This window comes from Amblyraja radiata, chromosome 39 (assembly GCF_010909765.2).
Source record: "Amblyraja radiata isolate CabotCenter1 chromosome 39, sAmbRad1.1.pri, whole genome shotgun sequence".
Classification (NCBI taxonomy): domain Eukaryota; kingdom Metazoa; phylum Chordata; class Chondrichthyes; order Rajiformes; family Rajidae; genus Amblyraja; species Amblyraja radiata.
The window spans coordinates 438596-454822 of NC_045994.1; the positions used below are offsets into that span (position 1 = coordinate 438596).

At 48.3% G+C, this 16227-nt stretch overlaps 1 pseudogene; it reads right to left on the minus strand.

Annotated features, from left to right (window-relative positions):
• Nucleotides 1-13505: 13505 nt before the first annotated feature.
• LOC116967525 lies at nucleotides 13506-13601 on the minus strand (annotated as a pseudogene).
• Between the last annotated feature and the right edge of the window lie 2626 nt (nucleotides 13602-16227).

A 16227-nucleotide genomic window follows, 5' to 3' on the forward strand; every position in this document is an offset into this window, starting at 1 on the left:
GAAAGCTTTCGGTGTGCTGGCCTTTATAAATCAGAGCATTGAGTATAGAAGTTGGGATGTAATGTTAAAATTGTACAAGGCATTGGTGAGGCCAATTCTGGAGTATGGTGTACAATTTTGGTCGCCTAATTATAGGAAGGATGTCAACAAAATAGAGAGAGTACAGAGGAGATTTACTAGAATGTTGCCTGGGTTTCAGCAACTAAGTTACAGAGAAAGGTTGAACAAGTTAGGGCTTTATTCTTTGGAGCGCAGAAGGTTAAGGGGGTACTTGATAGAGGTTTTTAAAATGATGAGAGGGATAGACAGAGTTGACGTGGAAAAGCTTTTCCCACTGAGAGTAGGGAAGATTCAAACAAGGTGACATGACTTGAGAATTAAGGGACTGAAGTTTAGGGGTAACATGAGGGGGAACTTCTTTACTCAGAGAGTGGTAGCTGTGTGGAATGAGCTTCCAGTGAAGGTGGTGGAGGCAGGTTCGTTTTTATCATTTTAAAATAAATTGGATAGTTATATGGATGGGAAAGGAATGGAGGGTTATGGTCTGAGCGCAGGTATATGGGACTAGGGGAGATTATGTGTTCGGCACGGACTAGAGGGGTCGAGATGGCCTGTTTCCGTGCTGTAATTGTTATATGGTTATTATATGGTTATAATTAGCACCCTAGCCGCTATTAGGATAAGCATGGTTGAAGGGGATCTCTTCTAAATACATGCAAGCTCACTCACAGAGACCTTCAACGCTTCTTCGCAGATATGACTTCAAAACACAGTCTTTTGATGAATAAATGCTTCATTGTTGATAGAAAACAGTGAGATACATCCAAGTTTCTTCCGACTCGTTACTACTATCTTCTTCGAACTCCTGCTTATTACTTTAGACATTAGAAAACTGCTCGTGTCTCCGTAACACTGGCAATATCCGCATGATCCCGCATGATCTCCTTTAGATCTCCCGTGGACCCCGCATGACCCGCATGGTAGAAGGGGTAAACCTCCCCATCGGCTCTCCAAAACGAATTTAAAAACTAAATTTCTGCGCAAGCATCTATGCTCCAAACACGCCTAAAAACACATCATAAATCCCACCCACATTAAAATGGGCAGTCTAAAATTTAAAGGCACATGCCACCCACAATGACATGCAAAACAGGCCAAATAGCCACTACAAGTAGGATGTGATATTGTGCATACAGTCAGCCTCTGTTTCCTTTCATGAAGCCAATTTTCTATCCATTCAGCTGTCCAATGGGATCCAACCTTCCACAGCAGCCTACCATGTGGAACCTTCTCGAATGCCTTACTGGAAGCCATGTATACAATGCATACAGCTCTGCCTTAATTGACCTTTCTGGTCACGTTCTCAAAATACTGAATCAGATTTGTAAGCCACAACCTCCCATGTACGGAACCAAGTCACATGAGCAGAAATAGGTGATACTGCCCATCGAGTCTACTCTGCCATTCAATCTTGGCTGATCTATCCCTCTCAACCCTACTATCTTGCCTTTTCCTTCACTTGCAGGAAGTGAGTGCAAGGAAACCTGGCCTTGGTGACTATATTTGGGAAGTGTCTCCAGCTTCGGTTCCTGATTGACAACATCATGTTGACTGGACCCCAGGATGGACTCATCCCGGTGCATCTGTAATGCTGAGAGCATCATTGGTAGGAGGTTCAGTGAGGTGAGCACAGACAAGGTGCACCTGGTGGGAGCTGGGTGACGTGCGGGAAAGACAGAGCAGATAGGCAGAGCAATCAGGATTCCTCTGTGATGATTCACCTCACTAACAAGTCTTATTGGTTCACAAGAAAGCCACAAAGTGTTGGAGTAACTTAGTTGGTCAGGCAGCAACTATGAACAACATGGATAAGTGACGTTTTAGTGTGTGACCTGAGTCTGAAGAAGAGTCCTGGTTTGTAACGTCACCTATCCATGTTCTCCAGAAATGCTGCCTGGGGAGGGGGAGGCCTTGTGGCTGGACCCGTTGGGCCCCGTCCCCAACGGAATTTCTGGAGTTTACAGAGGCAAGCAACCAGGATTCCTCTGTGATGATTCCCCTCACTAACAAGTATATTGGTTCACAAAAAAGACGCAACGTGTTGGAGAAACTTAGCTGGTCAGGCAGCACATCTACAGAACATGGATAAGTGACGTTTTAGTGCGGGACCTAAGTCTGAAGAAGAGTCCTGGTCTGTAACGTCACCTATCCACGTCCTCCAGAGATGCTGCCTGACCTGCATAGTTACTCCAGCATTTTGTGTCTTTTTTGAATATCATATTGGGGACAGTTAGGGGGATAATCGTCCAGAGAGGAGCAGCAGCTACTATGTCTGTGGCACGGTAGTTGGCTTCAATTCACATCAGCAGCGGGTGGAGACAGGGAGAGCTATCGTATTAGGACCCTCGATAGTTAAAGGGACAGCAGGAGATTCTATAGTAGCAAATGGGACACCAGGACGTTTCTATGTCATTGGGGTGTCACAGTCAAGGATGTCTCTGAGCAGGTGCAGAAAATACTCGTGGAAATGTGAGCTGCCAGAGGTCGTGGGACATATTTTGTCTCAAACGACAAAGGTCTGAAAAAGAACAAGGTCCTGCAATGTGAATAAAGGAAATTAGTTTGTTTAGTTTATGTAACGTGTAGGTAAGGTAAAAAATAGTAAGATTAAACGAGAACTTACCATTTGAAGTTTGATCCATATTTCATGAGGAATTACGGTGAGCGATTACGTGAAGAAGCCCCGCCAGTCCGCATGTGTCGAAATCTTCACAGCAGCGGTGTGAAATCACAGATAACACCCGTTGAAATAACATAGTAAGACTTAGAGAGACTAGAACTACCGAGTGATCTTTACGAGAGAGGGCAGGGAGCGATGGACACGTAATCGCTCAACGTAACTCCTCTTAAAATAAAGATCAAACTTCAAACTGGTAAGTTCCCATTTTATCTTACTATTTTACTTCGGAGTCACGTGAGTGATTCCGTAAAGATTTCAAAGCTCTGTGACTTCATAACGTGAGAAGCGAGTCTCCACAACCACAGCTGCTTCATTGGCAGATGAGGGAAACATTTATAATGAATAAATAATAGTAACTCCTCTCATTCGGGAGTAAACTAACCACTGAACCTAAAATAAAGTTGGCAAATACCCCTGGTCTGGCAATAGATTATGATGAAACGTTCAGAAGTTCGTTCGCACATTCTGTAGTCGCCAGGATGTGGTCCAGCGGACCGTGCATAACCCTTGCTGCTAATGTTGTAGCAGCCCTGGTGGAGTGAGACTCGAAAATATATCAGTATCTACTCCTGTATGAGCCAAACCCTGTTTTAACCACCTGGGGATGGTCCAAACCAATACCCTTTCATAAAGTGTTTTATATGTAACAAACATTGTTAGTTCAGAGCCTCTAAGCTCTTCGTGGCCTTGACGTGTTGTTGTATATGTGTGACCATAACCGAAGGTTCATGAGGTATGCCAAGATACTAGTTTGAGACTTCATGCCTGCTCTGCTTAAGTAAACATTAAAATATAATATTATTTGCAGATGTAAACATCCTATCCAGTCACAATATGTAGTGACTGAACCCGTTGCCCTAAGACCAGCGCCATGAGGATAACTACATGAGAGCCGAACCCAGCTAAGGATGTAGCTGGAGCCCCCTGGTGGAATAGTGTTAATATCACATCAATATCCCATACTGCCCTGTGCTAAGTCGTGGGAGAACTTGTGTGAAAGATATCCTTTATAACTCGATATCAGAGGGTGAAACCAGACAGAGTGGGTCCCTTTTGCTGCAGCAAATGTGATGGGAAAGCACGTTGGGCTCAGTTAATGGTCCTATAACTTGATTTATTGTCAAAGGCTCGTTTGCAACGAATTACAAACCGTCAGTTATCTGTACCGTACTAGATGTAACGTAAGTATTTAAACAAACGCTTCCCATCTCCTGAAGGGAAACGTAATGCTTTCCTTCCTTGGTGCTATCCCTTCATTTTGCAATGAGCACATACATGGATCGATCTGACAATCCGCATGCAGGAGCGGTCTACTCAGAATCTATGTCAATAATTGATTTATCATGCAGAGGCTGGTTTCCCGAGCCACAGGCTGAACCAGCAAGTTTTATGTTTAGAATAACGGTAAAAAGTTGTATATTATTCCCGACGAAGCGGGAAGCATGCTGCATAGGCCAGTCAGACAGAACAACAACCTAGAGCGGGATCTTGCTGACTTTATTGCAAGACCCAACTAACAAGGCAAAATAAAGGGAGACAAACATAACTTATTTCTCCTTGTAGCGTGAGTGTTTTTTTTGCCACTGTTATGCTACATATTTTTGCAACCGGTAAATGAGCCTAGAAACAAACATATCAATTTGGTATTCCATTGAGCCATAATTTCATTAAATGCTTTGTGATCCAACACCCATTTTGTGTTGTCATTGATTATACGTGATGATATTCCAACGTAAATTAGATAAATTATTACAGCATAACCTGTCTCGATTGCACTCATGTGACTAACATACGCCACCACCATAGTGTATCATCTTAACGTTGAGCATGCAGATTATGCATATTCACTCAATAACCCATTAACCTATAGAATGCACCTAGTGTCTATAGGTAGTTTATACCAAGAACTGAATAATTGTTAATTGATGTAAATCTCCTACGCCTCTGAACTAGATGGCCTTCATAATTTTCCACATTAGAGCCCCATCATTTATAATATAACTAAAATTGTTACTCACCAGATTACTGGAGCAACGCTGAATACTGTTCGTCTACCATAAGGACCTTGGTAGCTTCAGTTGGTAATAGCATAAGGTATGTCACAAGACTTACATGGCATTTGAGATTACTGCTCTGCACAGCTGAATTACAGCCACTATATTGCCAATTATACTTAATGAATAGAAGGCAAGATTATCACAACAAGATTGTTCGAGGCTCCTATTACGCCGCCTCGGAGGGGACGAGGGCGGTCACCAGGTGTGCCGGCTCCTCCGAGTTGATCCTTTCTCCCCCCCCCCCCCCTCCCTTCTTACGATCAGAGGCTGCGGCGGGACCGGCCTCGCTCCCCCTGCTCTCCTCGGCCCCGCCACCGCGGGGTGAATATCCGGAACCTGCGGACACTGCCCCGGGCTCCCCGATCCGCCGACCTACAGAGTCCATCCCCTTCCAGGCTTGGCTTGGTGAACGCCAGATCGCTGGCAAACAAAACTTTTATCCTGAGGGATTTCTTCTGCTCCCGTGGCCTGGATTTCCTCTGTGTGACAGAGACTTGGATCGGGCCTGGTGTGTGCAGCGCTCTTATTGAACTTTTACCAGCAGGCTGTTCTTATTTCAACTCGCCGCGGATGTCGGGCCGTGGAGGAGGAACAGCGGATATTTATAAAAATAACTTTAAATGCAAGCAGTGCACTATATTATCCTCGTTCTCCAGCTTTGAAGCTACTTTATTTGAGGTGGGCCGCTCCGACCCGGTGCTTTGCGCTGTCATCTACCGACCCCCCAAATATCATAAGGACTTTGTGAATGACTTCTCTGATTTTCTGGCTGGGATTATGCCCAACTATGATCGTGTCCTTATGGTTGGGGACTTTAACATACAGTGTGTGCTGTCCTGATAAGCCGTTGGTGAAGGACTTTTTAAGTCTTATTGACTCTTTTAATGTTGTGCAGTGTGTGTCTGGTCCCACACACGACCATGGACATACACTAGACCTTGTTCTCTCTCATGGCTTGTCTGTGGTAAATTTGGAGATCTGTGATAGTGTGGTTTCTGATCACATGCCTGTATTATTTGATGTTGGTTTCTCCTGTGCTGCAGTTAAACCTGTTGCGTCTGCTCGGCGCTGTCGGACTTTTAACCCTTCTGCTGCTGGCCAGTTCTCTGCTGCTTTCGATCAGCTCTGCGCCCCCTCTGCGTCCACTTCTCTTGATACGGAGGAGATTAGTTATTGGTTTCACTCATCCTGCAGAACTATACTGGACTCTGTGGCTCCATTTCCGTAAGGGCTCTCATTTCAGCTCCTGCCTCTGACCCCTCTGTTTCGGCCCCATGCTTGGTGGTATTGGATAAGTTTGTGCCTGTGACATTGTCGTGTTCAGAGGATGTGGTTAGCCATATTAAGCCATCGGGTTCCCCTTGTGATGCTGTCCCTCCTCATCTTTTTAAAGAGGTTTTCCCCAATATAGGGCAGTCGGTTCTTGCCATTATAAACAGCAGCTTGTGTTCTGGGGTTGTCCCCGTAAGTTTTAAACATGCAGTAGTGCAACCACTACTTAAGAAACCTGGCCTGGATCAAACTGTTCTGGCCAATTTTAGACCGTTCTCCAAGTTGCCTTTTATCTCTAAAATCATGGAGAAAGTTGTTTATGCTCAGCTAAAACTCTTCTTGGACGAGCATAATATTCGGGAGGTTTTCCAGTCTGGGTTCAAAACTATGCATATGCAAACCACAGCTTTGCTAAGGGTTTTTAACGACATCCTCCTGGCAAATGACTCTGGTAATAATGTGGTTCTTGTCCTGCTGGACCTATCTGCCGCCTTTGATACAGTGGACCATGGCATCTTAATATCCCGATTACAGCACCTAGTGGGCATCTGTGGCAGTTCCCTGGGATGGTTCAGGTCCTATCTGGCAGACAGAACCATGTGTGCAAGCCTTGCTGGTTTTGAATCCTCCTCCACTCCTCTGTCATATGGGGTTCCACAGGGCTCAATTTTAGGGCCCCTGCTTTTCTCACTATACGTACTTCCTATGGGTTCCATTCTTAGAAGGCATGGCATCTCTTTTCACTGTTATGCCGATGATAGCCAATTATATATGCCGCTGAGGAAGGAAGACGCCTTTTCTGTAAAATCACTTCTGTCATGTTTTGAGGACATTAAGTCCTGGATGGCCCTAAACTTTCTAGGACTTAATGAAAAGAAGGCAGAGGTGATATTGTGTGGCCCCAATGGCTGCCGTGAACCTCCCCTTGTTGACCTGGGTCCACTGGCACGGTACGTGAAGCCAACAGTTTTAAACCTGGGTTTTAGGATGGACAATGATTTTAAATTAGATCATCAAATAGGCGCGGTGGTTAAGTCCAGCTTCTTTCACCTAAGGAAGCTGGCAAAGGTGAAGCCCATTCTCGAGCGGCAGCATTTTGAGACAGTAATTATTACATTTAGGCTGGATTACTGTAACGCACTCTATTTTGGAGTTGCACGATCTTCACTGGCCCGTCTCCAGTTGGTTCAAAATGCTGCCGCTCGCCTTTTAACTGGAACTCGAAAGAGGGAACACATAACGCCAATTCTGGCCTCCCTCCACTGGCTCCCGGTGCACTTTCGAGTTCATTTTACAATTATTTTATTTGTTTTTAAATCTCTAAATGGGCTCGCCCCGCCTTACCTGTCTGAACTGCTCCGGCTGCTCCACCCATACGCTCCTGCCCGGTGCCTCAGGTCAGCTGATCAGCTGCTCCTGGAGGTACCGAGGTCTAAGCGGAAGCCTTCTCTGTTGCTGCTCCGGCACTCTGGAACACCTTGCCGTTGCACGTCAGACAGGCCCCCTCACTGTCCATCTTCATAACCAGTATTAAAACACATTTTTATTCCTTGGCTTTCGACACTGCTTGAGACTTTGCTCCTGCTTTTAGTGCTTTTAATGTTTTTTAATTTTTATTGTTTTTAGTCCTTCGTTTAAGGTTTTTATTGTCATGTAATAATTTATTGTCCATGATCTGTCATGTACAGCACTTTGTTGCAACTGTGGTTGTTTTAAAGTGCTCTATAAATAAAGTTATTATTATTATTATTATTATTATTAATTCCAATCTCTTACCCCAGGGCAGGGTCACAGGCGAATTAATAGTTAAAAGTAATCCATATAACCATATAACAATTACCGCACGGAAACAGGCCATCTCGACCCTTCTAGTCCGTGCCGTATTCTCCCCTAGTCCCATATACCTGCGTTCAGAATATAATCCTCCATTCCTTTTCCCGTCAATATAACTATCCAATTTATTTTTAAATGATAAAAACGAACCTGCCTCCACCACCTTCACTGGAAGCTCATTCCACACAGCCACCACTCTCTGAGTAAAGAGGTTCCCCCTCATGTTACCCTTAAACTTCTGTCCCTTAATTCTCAAGTCATGTCCCCTTGTTTGAAACTTCCCTACTCTCAGTGGGAAAAGCTTATCCACGTCAACTCTGTCTATCCCTCTCATAATTTTAAAGACCTCTATCAAGTCCCCCCTTAACCTTCTGCGCTCCAAAGAATAAAGCCCTAACTTGTTCAACCTTTCTCTGTAACTTAGTTGCTGAAAACCAGGCAACATTCTAGTAAATCTCCCCTGTACTCTCTCTATTTTGTTGACATCCTTCCTATAATTAGGCGATCAAAATTGTACACCATACTCCAGAATTGGCCTCACCAATGCCTTGTACAATTTTAACATTACATCCCAACTTCTATACTCAATGCTCTGATTTATAAAGGCCAGCACACCAAAAGGTTTCTTTACCACCCTATCTACATGAGATTCCACTTTCAGGGAACTGTGCATAGTTATTTCCAGATCCCTCTGTTCACCTGCATTCTTCAATTCCCCACCATTTACCATGTACGTCCTATTTTGATTTGTCCTGCCAGGATGTAGCACCTCACACTTATCAGCATTAAACTCCATCTGCCATCTTTCAGTCCGCTCTTCCAACTGGCATAAATCTCTCTGTAGACTTTGAAAATCTACTTCATTATCCACAACACCACCTATCTTAGTATCATCTGCATACTTACTAACCCAATTTACCACACCATCATCCAGGTCAATGATGTACATGACAAACAACAGTGGACCCAACACAGATCCCTGTGGCACCCCACTAGTCACTGGCCTCCAACCTGACAAACAAGCATCTACCATTTCTCTCTGGCATCTCCCATTCAGCCACTGTTGAATCCATCTTGCTACTCCACCATTAATTCCTACTACCCTCATCAATTTCCCGAGTAACCTCTTCAAAACATTTAAGAAGATTAGTCAAACATGACCTTCCAGGCACAAATCCATGTTGACTGTTCCTAATCAGACCCTGTTTATCCAGATGCTTATATATTTTATCTCTAAGTATCCTTTCCATTAATTTGCCCACCACTGACGTCAAACTAACAGGTCTATAATTGCTAGGTTTACTCTTAGACCCCTTTTTCAACAATGGAACAACATGCGCAGTACGCCAATCCTCCGGTACTATTACCGTTTCTAATGACATTTGAAATATTTCTGTCATAGCACCTGCTATTTCTACACTAACCCCAATAACACTACACTAATCCCAATAATGAATAGATCTAATTGGTATAAACTTCATTTCTTGAAAGTTTCTTCATTTCTTCATTTCTTGAAAGATCCCCCCTGCCCTCCAACTGTACGACCATACCCTTACCCAGACTCGATACCACAGCCACATCTGCTTCCTCGGGTCCTGTCTGCGCCATCATCTCATACCCCACGGCTTCCAGCTCCAGTTCCCTACCTCCCAGTTCGGACCCCAACCGGACCATCGGTACCGACTGGCTATCCACCGGCATACCCAGCAATTCTCCAACCGGGCACTGAGATCCACCCTGGTCGCGATGCGCCGGCACCAACAGGACCTCACATCGACACTCCCTGGACTTCAGGCCTCACTAACCCAGACCTGCAACGGACCCCAGCTGTATTTCATCCGCCGGAAGATCCACCTCTTAAATAAAAAATTCCTGGCCTACCTTAACTCCACCAAGGACCTTAAATTATCCCGACTCCAGGCCGCTCCCGACGCCTACACTCCGCGACTCGACCGCCCGCAGACTCCGGGCCCCTACCCTGGCCCGCATCGCCTGCCCGAGTCCCGCGACGCCATCTTGGCCTCGAGGAGCGACTTCCATACGCACCGGGACGCCGCCTTCACCGACCTCTACATCGATGCCGCCGCCGACCCTCACCTGCCGACCGATGACGCCCAGCCTCGCAGCTTCAACGGTAACTTGGACTCGCTCCCCCTCGCTGATTCCTCCGACATCGCCACCCGACCCCAACTACCCTACAACGCCGCCGGACCGGGGCTATCCCAACATGGCCGCCGCTACGCACCCGATTCATCTCGCCGCCGACCCGCCGACCATCCGCCCACCGGGACCACCCACGCATCGCCCGCGGACCCCGACTCAACCACCACTGGACTCCGACCATCGGGTCCGGTGACCCGCGCCGCTGGACTCCGACCATCGGGTCCGTTGACCCGCGCCACTCCACCCCCCTCCAGCAACCCACAGCCGTCGCCTTACCTGGAGCCTGGACTCTGCACTGGGCCTGCAGCCTTCACGCTGCTTACTCCCACTCTCCTCGATTTAATTCCACCGGGTCCTAGCGCCCGTCTGCCCAGCCGTGCTAACCTCAGTGGCTGCTCCACTGCCCCTCCCCCATCCCCCCCCAACCATGTCACACCCGCTCTTCCCCACCCCCCTCACAGCCCTCTCTCCCCCCCACCCCCTGACCACCCACCACCCCTCCAACCCCCACAACCCCGTACCCAGTCTACCCACCTGCCTTCCTCTGGCCCCAACTCCCACCCCTGCCGGGTGTTCACCATCCCCCCCGACCTCCCCCTCTCCCCCACCCAACGGTCTGTCCTCAGCAGAGGTCTCACCTTTGTCCCCCTCCGTCCCCATCTCAATGAGTTCCGCGCCCACCATGACTTGGAGAGCTTCTACCGTCGTCTCCGCCTCACAGCGCACTTCCATGGGAAGGAGTCCTCGCCCCCTAATGATGACCCCTTTTCCCGTCTCCAACGCACCCCCTCCTCGTGGAACCCCCCTCAGAAAGTCCCGGCTCTGGAACTCTTCATTCAGAACTGCCGCCGCGACGTCAACCGCCTCAACTTCTCCACTCCCCTGTCTCACTCCAATCTTTCCCCCTCTGAACGCACTGCCATCGAATCTCTCCGCAAAAACCCAGACTGGGTCATCAAACCAGCCGACAAGGGAGGTGCCGTGGTAGTCTGGCGCGTCGATCTCTACAAAGCTGAGGCCACGCGCCAACTCTCGGACACCTCCTCCTACTTACCCTTGGACCATGACCCCACTGACGAGCACCAGGCCACCATTTCTAGCACCATCACCGACTTCATCAATTCCCACGCCCTACCTGACCAAGCCTCCAAACTCATCGTTCCCCAGCCCCGCACGGCCCGTTTTTACCTTCTCCCTAAAATCCACAAACCCGGCTCTCCCGGCAGACCCATTGTCTCTGCGTGTTCGTGCCCCACCGAACTCATCTCCACATACCTTGACACCATCCTATCCCCCTTGGTCAAATCCCTCCCCACCTATGTTCTAGACACCTCAGACACTCTCCGCCGCCTCCACGCATTCCACTCTCTGGGCCCTCACCCCCTCATCTTCACCATGGATGTCCGGTCACTCTACACCTCCATCCCCCCACCAGGATGGCCTCAAAGCCCTCCGGTTCTTCCTCGACCAGAGGAGCAACCTTTACCCAGCCACTGACACTCTCCTCCGCTTAGCGGAGTTGGTCCTCACCCTCAATAACTTTACATTTGACTCCTCCCATTTCCTCCAAACACAAGGCGTAGCTATGGGCACACGCATGGGCCCCAGCTACGCCTGCCTCTTTGTCGGGTACGTTGAACAATCCTTGTTCAATGCGTACCAGGGCCCCATCCCCGACCTCTACCTCCGCTACATTGACGACTGCTTTGGTGCCACCTCCTGCACCCACACACAACTGACTGACTTCATCCACTTCACCACCAACTTCCATCCGGCACTCCAATACACCTGGACGATTTCCGACACTTCCCTACCATTCCTTGACCTCACCATCTCCATCGCAGGGGACAGACTCCTGACCGACATACATTATAAACCCACTGACTCACATGGCTATCTGGACTACACGTCTTCCCACCCTGCCCCCTGTAAAGACTCCATCCCTTACTCCCAATTCCTCCGCCTACGCCGCATCTGTTCCCAGGATGAGACATTTCATACCAGGGCATCGGAAATGTCCTCGTTCTTCAGGGAACGGGGATTCCCCTCCGCCACCATAGATGAGGCTCACACCAGGGTCTCATCCATACCCCGCAACACTGCTCTCTCTCCCCATCCCCGCACACGCAACAAGGGCAGAGTCCCTCTGGTCCTCACCTTTCACCCCACCAGCCGGCAAATACAACACATAATCCTCCGCCATTTCCGCCACCTCCAACGTGACCCCACCACTCGCCACATCTTCCCATCTCCCCCCATGTCTGCCTTCCGCAAAGACCGCTCCCTCCGCAACTCCCTCGTCAATTCTTCCCTTCCCTCCCGCACCACCCCCTCCCCGGGCACTTTCCGTTGCAACCGCAAGAAATGCAACACCTGTCCCTTCACCTCCCCCCTCGACTCCATTCAAGGTCCCAAGCAGTCGTTCCAGGTGCGACAAAGGTTCACCTGTATCTCCTCCAACCTCATCTACTGCATCCGCTGCTCTAGATGTCAGCTAATTTACATCGGTGAGACCAAGCGTAGGTTGGGCGACCGTTTCGCCGAACACCTCCGCTCGGTCCGCCTTAACCTACATGACCTCCCGGTGGCTCAGCACTTCAACTCCCCCTCCCATTCCCAATCCGACCTCTCTGTCCTGGGTCTCCTCCATTGCCAGAGTGAGCAACAGCGGAAATTGGAGGAACAGCACCTCATATTCCGTCTGGGGTCCTTGCGCCCCTATGGCATCAACATTGAATTCCCCCAATTTGGCTAGCCTGTGCTGTCCCCTCCCCTTCCTTCACCCTCTAGCTGTCTCCTCCCACCCTCCCATCCGCCCGCCCTCGGGCTCCTCCTCTTCCCCTTTTTCCTTCTTTCTTTCCCCACCCCCCATCAGTCTGAAGAAGGGTTTCGGCCCGAAACGTCGCCTATTTCCTTCGCTCCATAGATGCTGCTGCACCCGCTGAGTTCCTCCAGCAATTTTGTGTACCTTCATTTCTTGAACATAGTTTGAGGCTGAAACAGTTTTTTTTTAACCACATACAGCATTAGAATATCCTCCAGACAAAACAAAATGTTTTTTTTGGCTCTGAGCAGTCCGAGCATTGGTTTTAGTAAACTGGTAAATAACCTGGGCACTGAAGGTAACCCATTTTGCAATGTTTTATTATTGGCTTATCCAGGTAATTTTCAAAACGTCTCCGGTGATTTCTGTAAATGGGATCATCTTAAGGAATTAGATGCAGAATAACATTCTGCATCTTTTCCACAATGAACAGGTCACGCCTGTGAATTCCGTACCTGCTCGAGCTACAACTCTGGCCCGTTTTGCGAGCTAGTCCCGAAAGCCATTCCTGGCCACAATACTGAGCCTGCCTAGAAAGACGACTGGACATAATTCTGAGTTTGCCTGTAAAGTCAAATCTGGCCCAATGTCTGTGCTTGGAAACTTAGTCTTGTGCAATTTTACGTGGTTAGATGCCAACCATTTGTATGTTGTAAGGCGACTAGAATCCCTTCCATCCTTATCAAGGGAAAATGCTATTTTCATACATCACATAAACTAAACACATGTTTTCATTATCATTATAACAAACAAGTGTAGATGTTACCAACTTGTAGATGGTCCCATATTTTTCCTGGGCCCGACTTGGGTCTCGGATTTTAAGACCTCTGTCCAACTTTCATGCTGCCACCAACTTCAGTGAACTGCTTACTGCCAACGAAGGCGTGGGGTGTGTTGTTGCCGCAACGGTGAAGCTTTGCTCGTTGTTGGTACCTCGATTGGTCCGACAGCTTTGCTTCCTTATTCGGGTTTTACCTATTGAACAGGTCTTACCTCAAGCGAAGGTTCAGCGGCTTATTTTAATGTCACCCCTGAAGCGTTGTTTATTCCCGGCATTTATAGCACGAGGGGAACTCTAGCCCCTTCCGGGTATTTCTCCACCTTCGTTTGCGAGGACTCCCTTGAATCCAAACGCATTTATTCCAGTGCGTTCCACAGACATACTTCTAGAATTTTGAAGTTGGTTACACAACCACTCGTACTCACTTTCGCAGAGAGGGGATTCTTGGACAGCCATAACAGAAGCATATCTTCCCTACACAGCCCTTGAACAGGGCTGCTGCCACGGGCCCCCAAGACCCGTGGATATAAAGCTCCTCTTCATGGAGCTGATCTTCCCTATACAGCCCATACCTGAAGCTGCTGTCACGGGCCCATGGGTTGACCTCACGGATATAAAGCTCCTCCTGGAGCCTGTCGTAATGGAGCCTCCTTTCTATCAGTAGCTCCATCTTACCAGACGTCCACAGACGTCGCTTTTATTGGGAGGTGAATCCTCATGGCCCGATCCACGGGCTTGCTGTTGAATCCCTTTTTACTCCCATTGGATTGGCCAACAGTCGGTGCAGTCGGCACTCTGATACCGCAAAGACGTACCCCTCCATGGGAACCACAGCGGTCTGGAAGCCGCTGACCGCCTTTTCAGCGGCTGGAATAGCGCACCCGACGTCCGCCGGCTCCCACATTCTGCGGTCTGGACTGGGTCTACCCACAGCCCAAAGCCGGTTTCCTCGCGGCTCGACCGGACTGCGCTACAATATCCAGCAGGAAACCTCTGTTAGAAGAGGTTCCTGCAAGAAAACACAACCTGGTAAGTATTAAAAACGCACCTGCAGGTTTAAACTTACCGCTGGCAGGAGTGAGTTGCTTGCCAGTCCGGTGCTTCGCCAGTGCGATGACGAAAAGTACGCATGCGGACTGGCGGGGCTTCTTCACGGAATCACTCACGTGACTCCGAAGTAAAATATCGAATCAGTGGCCACACTGATGTCATGGGCAGTAATTTCTGGATTAATTCAGGTGTAAAATGCCAGTGGAAAGAGGGAGAGAAGCACATGACACGTGAATACGTGACTTAGGACTGGTGTTCATGTTTTTGGACCATTGGCAACTCTTCTGGGGTGACCTGTACAGAAGGGGTGTGTTGCACCTGAGCTGGAGCGGGAGAAATAGCCTGGCAGAGAGATATGCCGAGGCTACAGAGGTGGGCCAAATTAGTAGGTCTGAACTATGGGACTTAAATCAGTGGTGAGACAAGAAGGTTGAGCCAAGTACATGTTCAAGTGAATAAGGGCAGATAGTTCTTCCAGCTACGTTGCAGGGAACGAGAATGGTCTGTGTGGGTAGGAACTGCAAATGCTGGCTTAAACCGAACATAGACACAAAACTCAGCGGGACAGACAACATCGCTTGTGAGAAGGTCTCCAACGAGAATGGTCTAATGGTTTAACCTGCATTTATTTAAATGCCGGACTGACACAGGAATTCGGGAATTGAGTAGAAACATGAGGATGGAATACAATGGCTAATTGTGTGGTTCATGGCGTCAGCCCACGTTCCGGGGCAGAAGCGATGGACCTGGAGGTAATATTCAAGGGGAACATTTACTGTGGGACCAGGGTGATAATGCCGATAGCATGGTCAGTATCTTCCACGATTACACTGACATTGGCAAGATATATATAGTGACTGATTATTATATCGTTCAAGGAATTGCTCCTTCAAGCCATGGACGGAAATCCTCTGTGGGGACGGGGTCGACGGCGGGGGGGAGGAGGGTACACGTCCCCTCCACGTTTTGAGAGGTGAGGGACAATCCCCTCCATGTTTTGTAATCCGGATTTTGAAATTCGTTGAAACAAAAACTATTAAAATCTCCGCTTTCCGCGAGACAGTCAGGGGTGTCACTGTTAAGCGCTTGTGAAATGTCTCTATTAACACCGTATTAGCACGATGTGTCACCAATTGTGTTTTAACCTTCCAAAGCTGTGTGATGTGGGTACAATTAGCATTAATTGGATGTATTGGTGGATGGGAAAGATTTAAACGGGTTTCGGTTTAAACGGGTCCGGTCATTAAGGAATCCGGTCGAACGGGTTTCCTGGCTAGCTTGCAGGTAAGTCATTCATTCGTTCAATCACGTTATTTAGTATTGTTTCCCATCTCTCTCTCTCTCCCCTCCAAGGTTGGTTCTTCTGTTTGTCTTTATTTGCTTCCGGTTAGATTTGTTTCAGTGTTATTTATCACATTGTACCTATTGAAAGATTCAAGCAGGTATCAGACGCTTCCTGAGGGCTAAATCGTCCCGTTCGCGGGGCCTTTCATCGCCCGGCACCGCT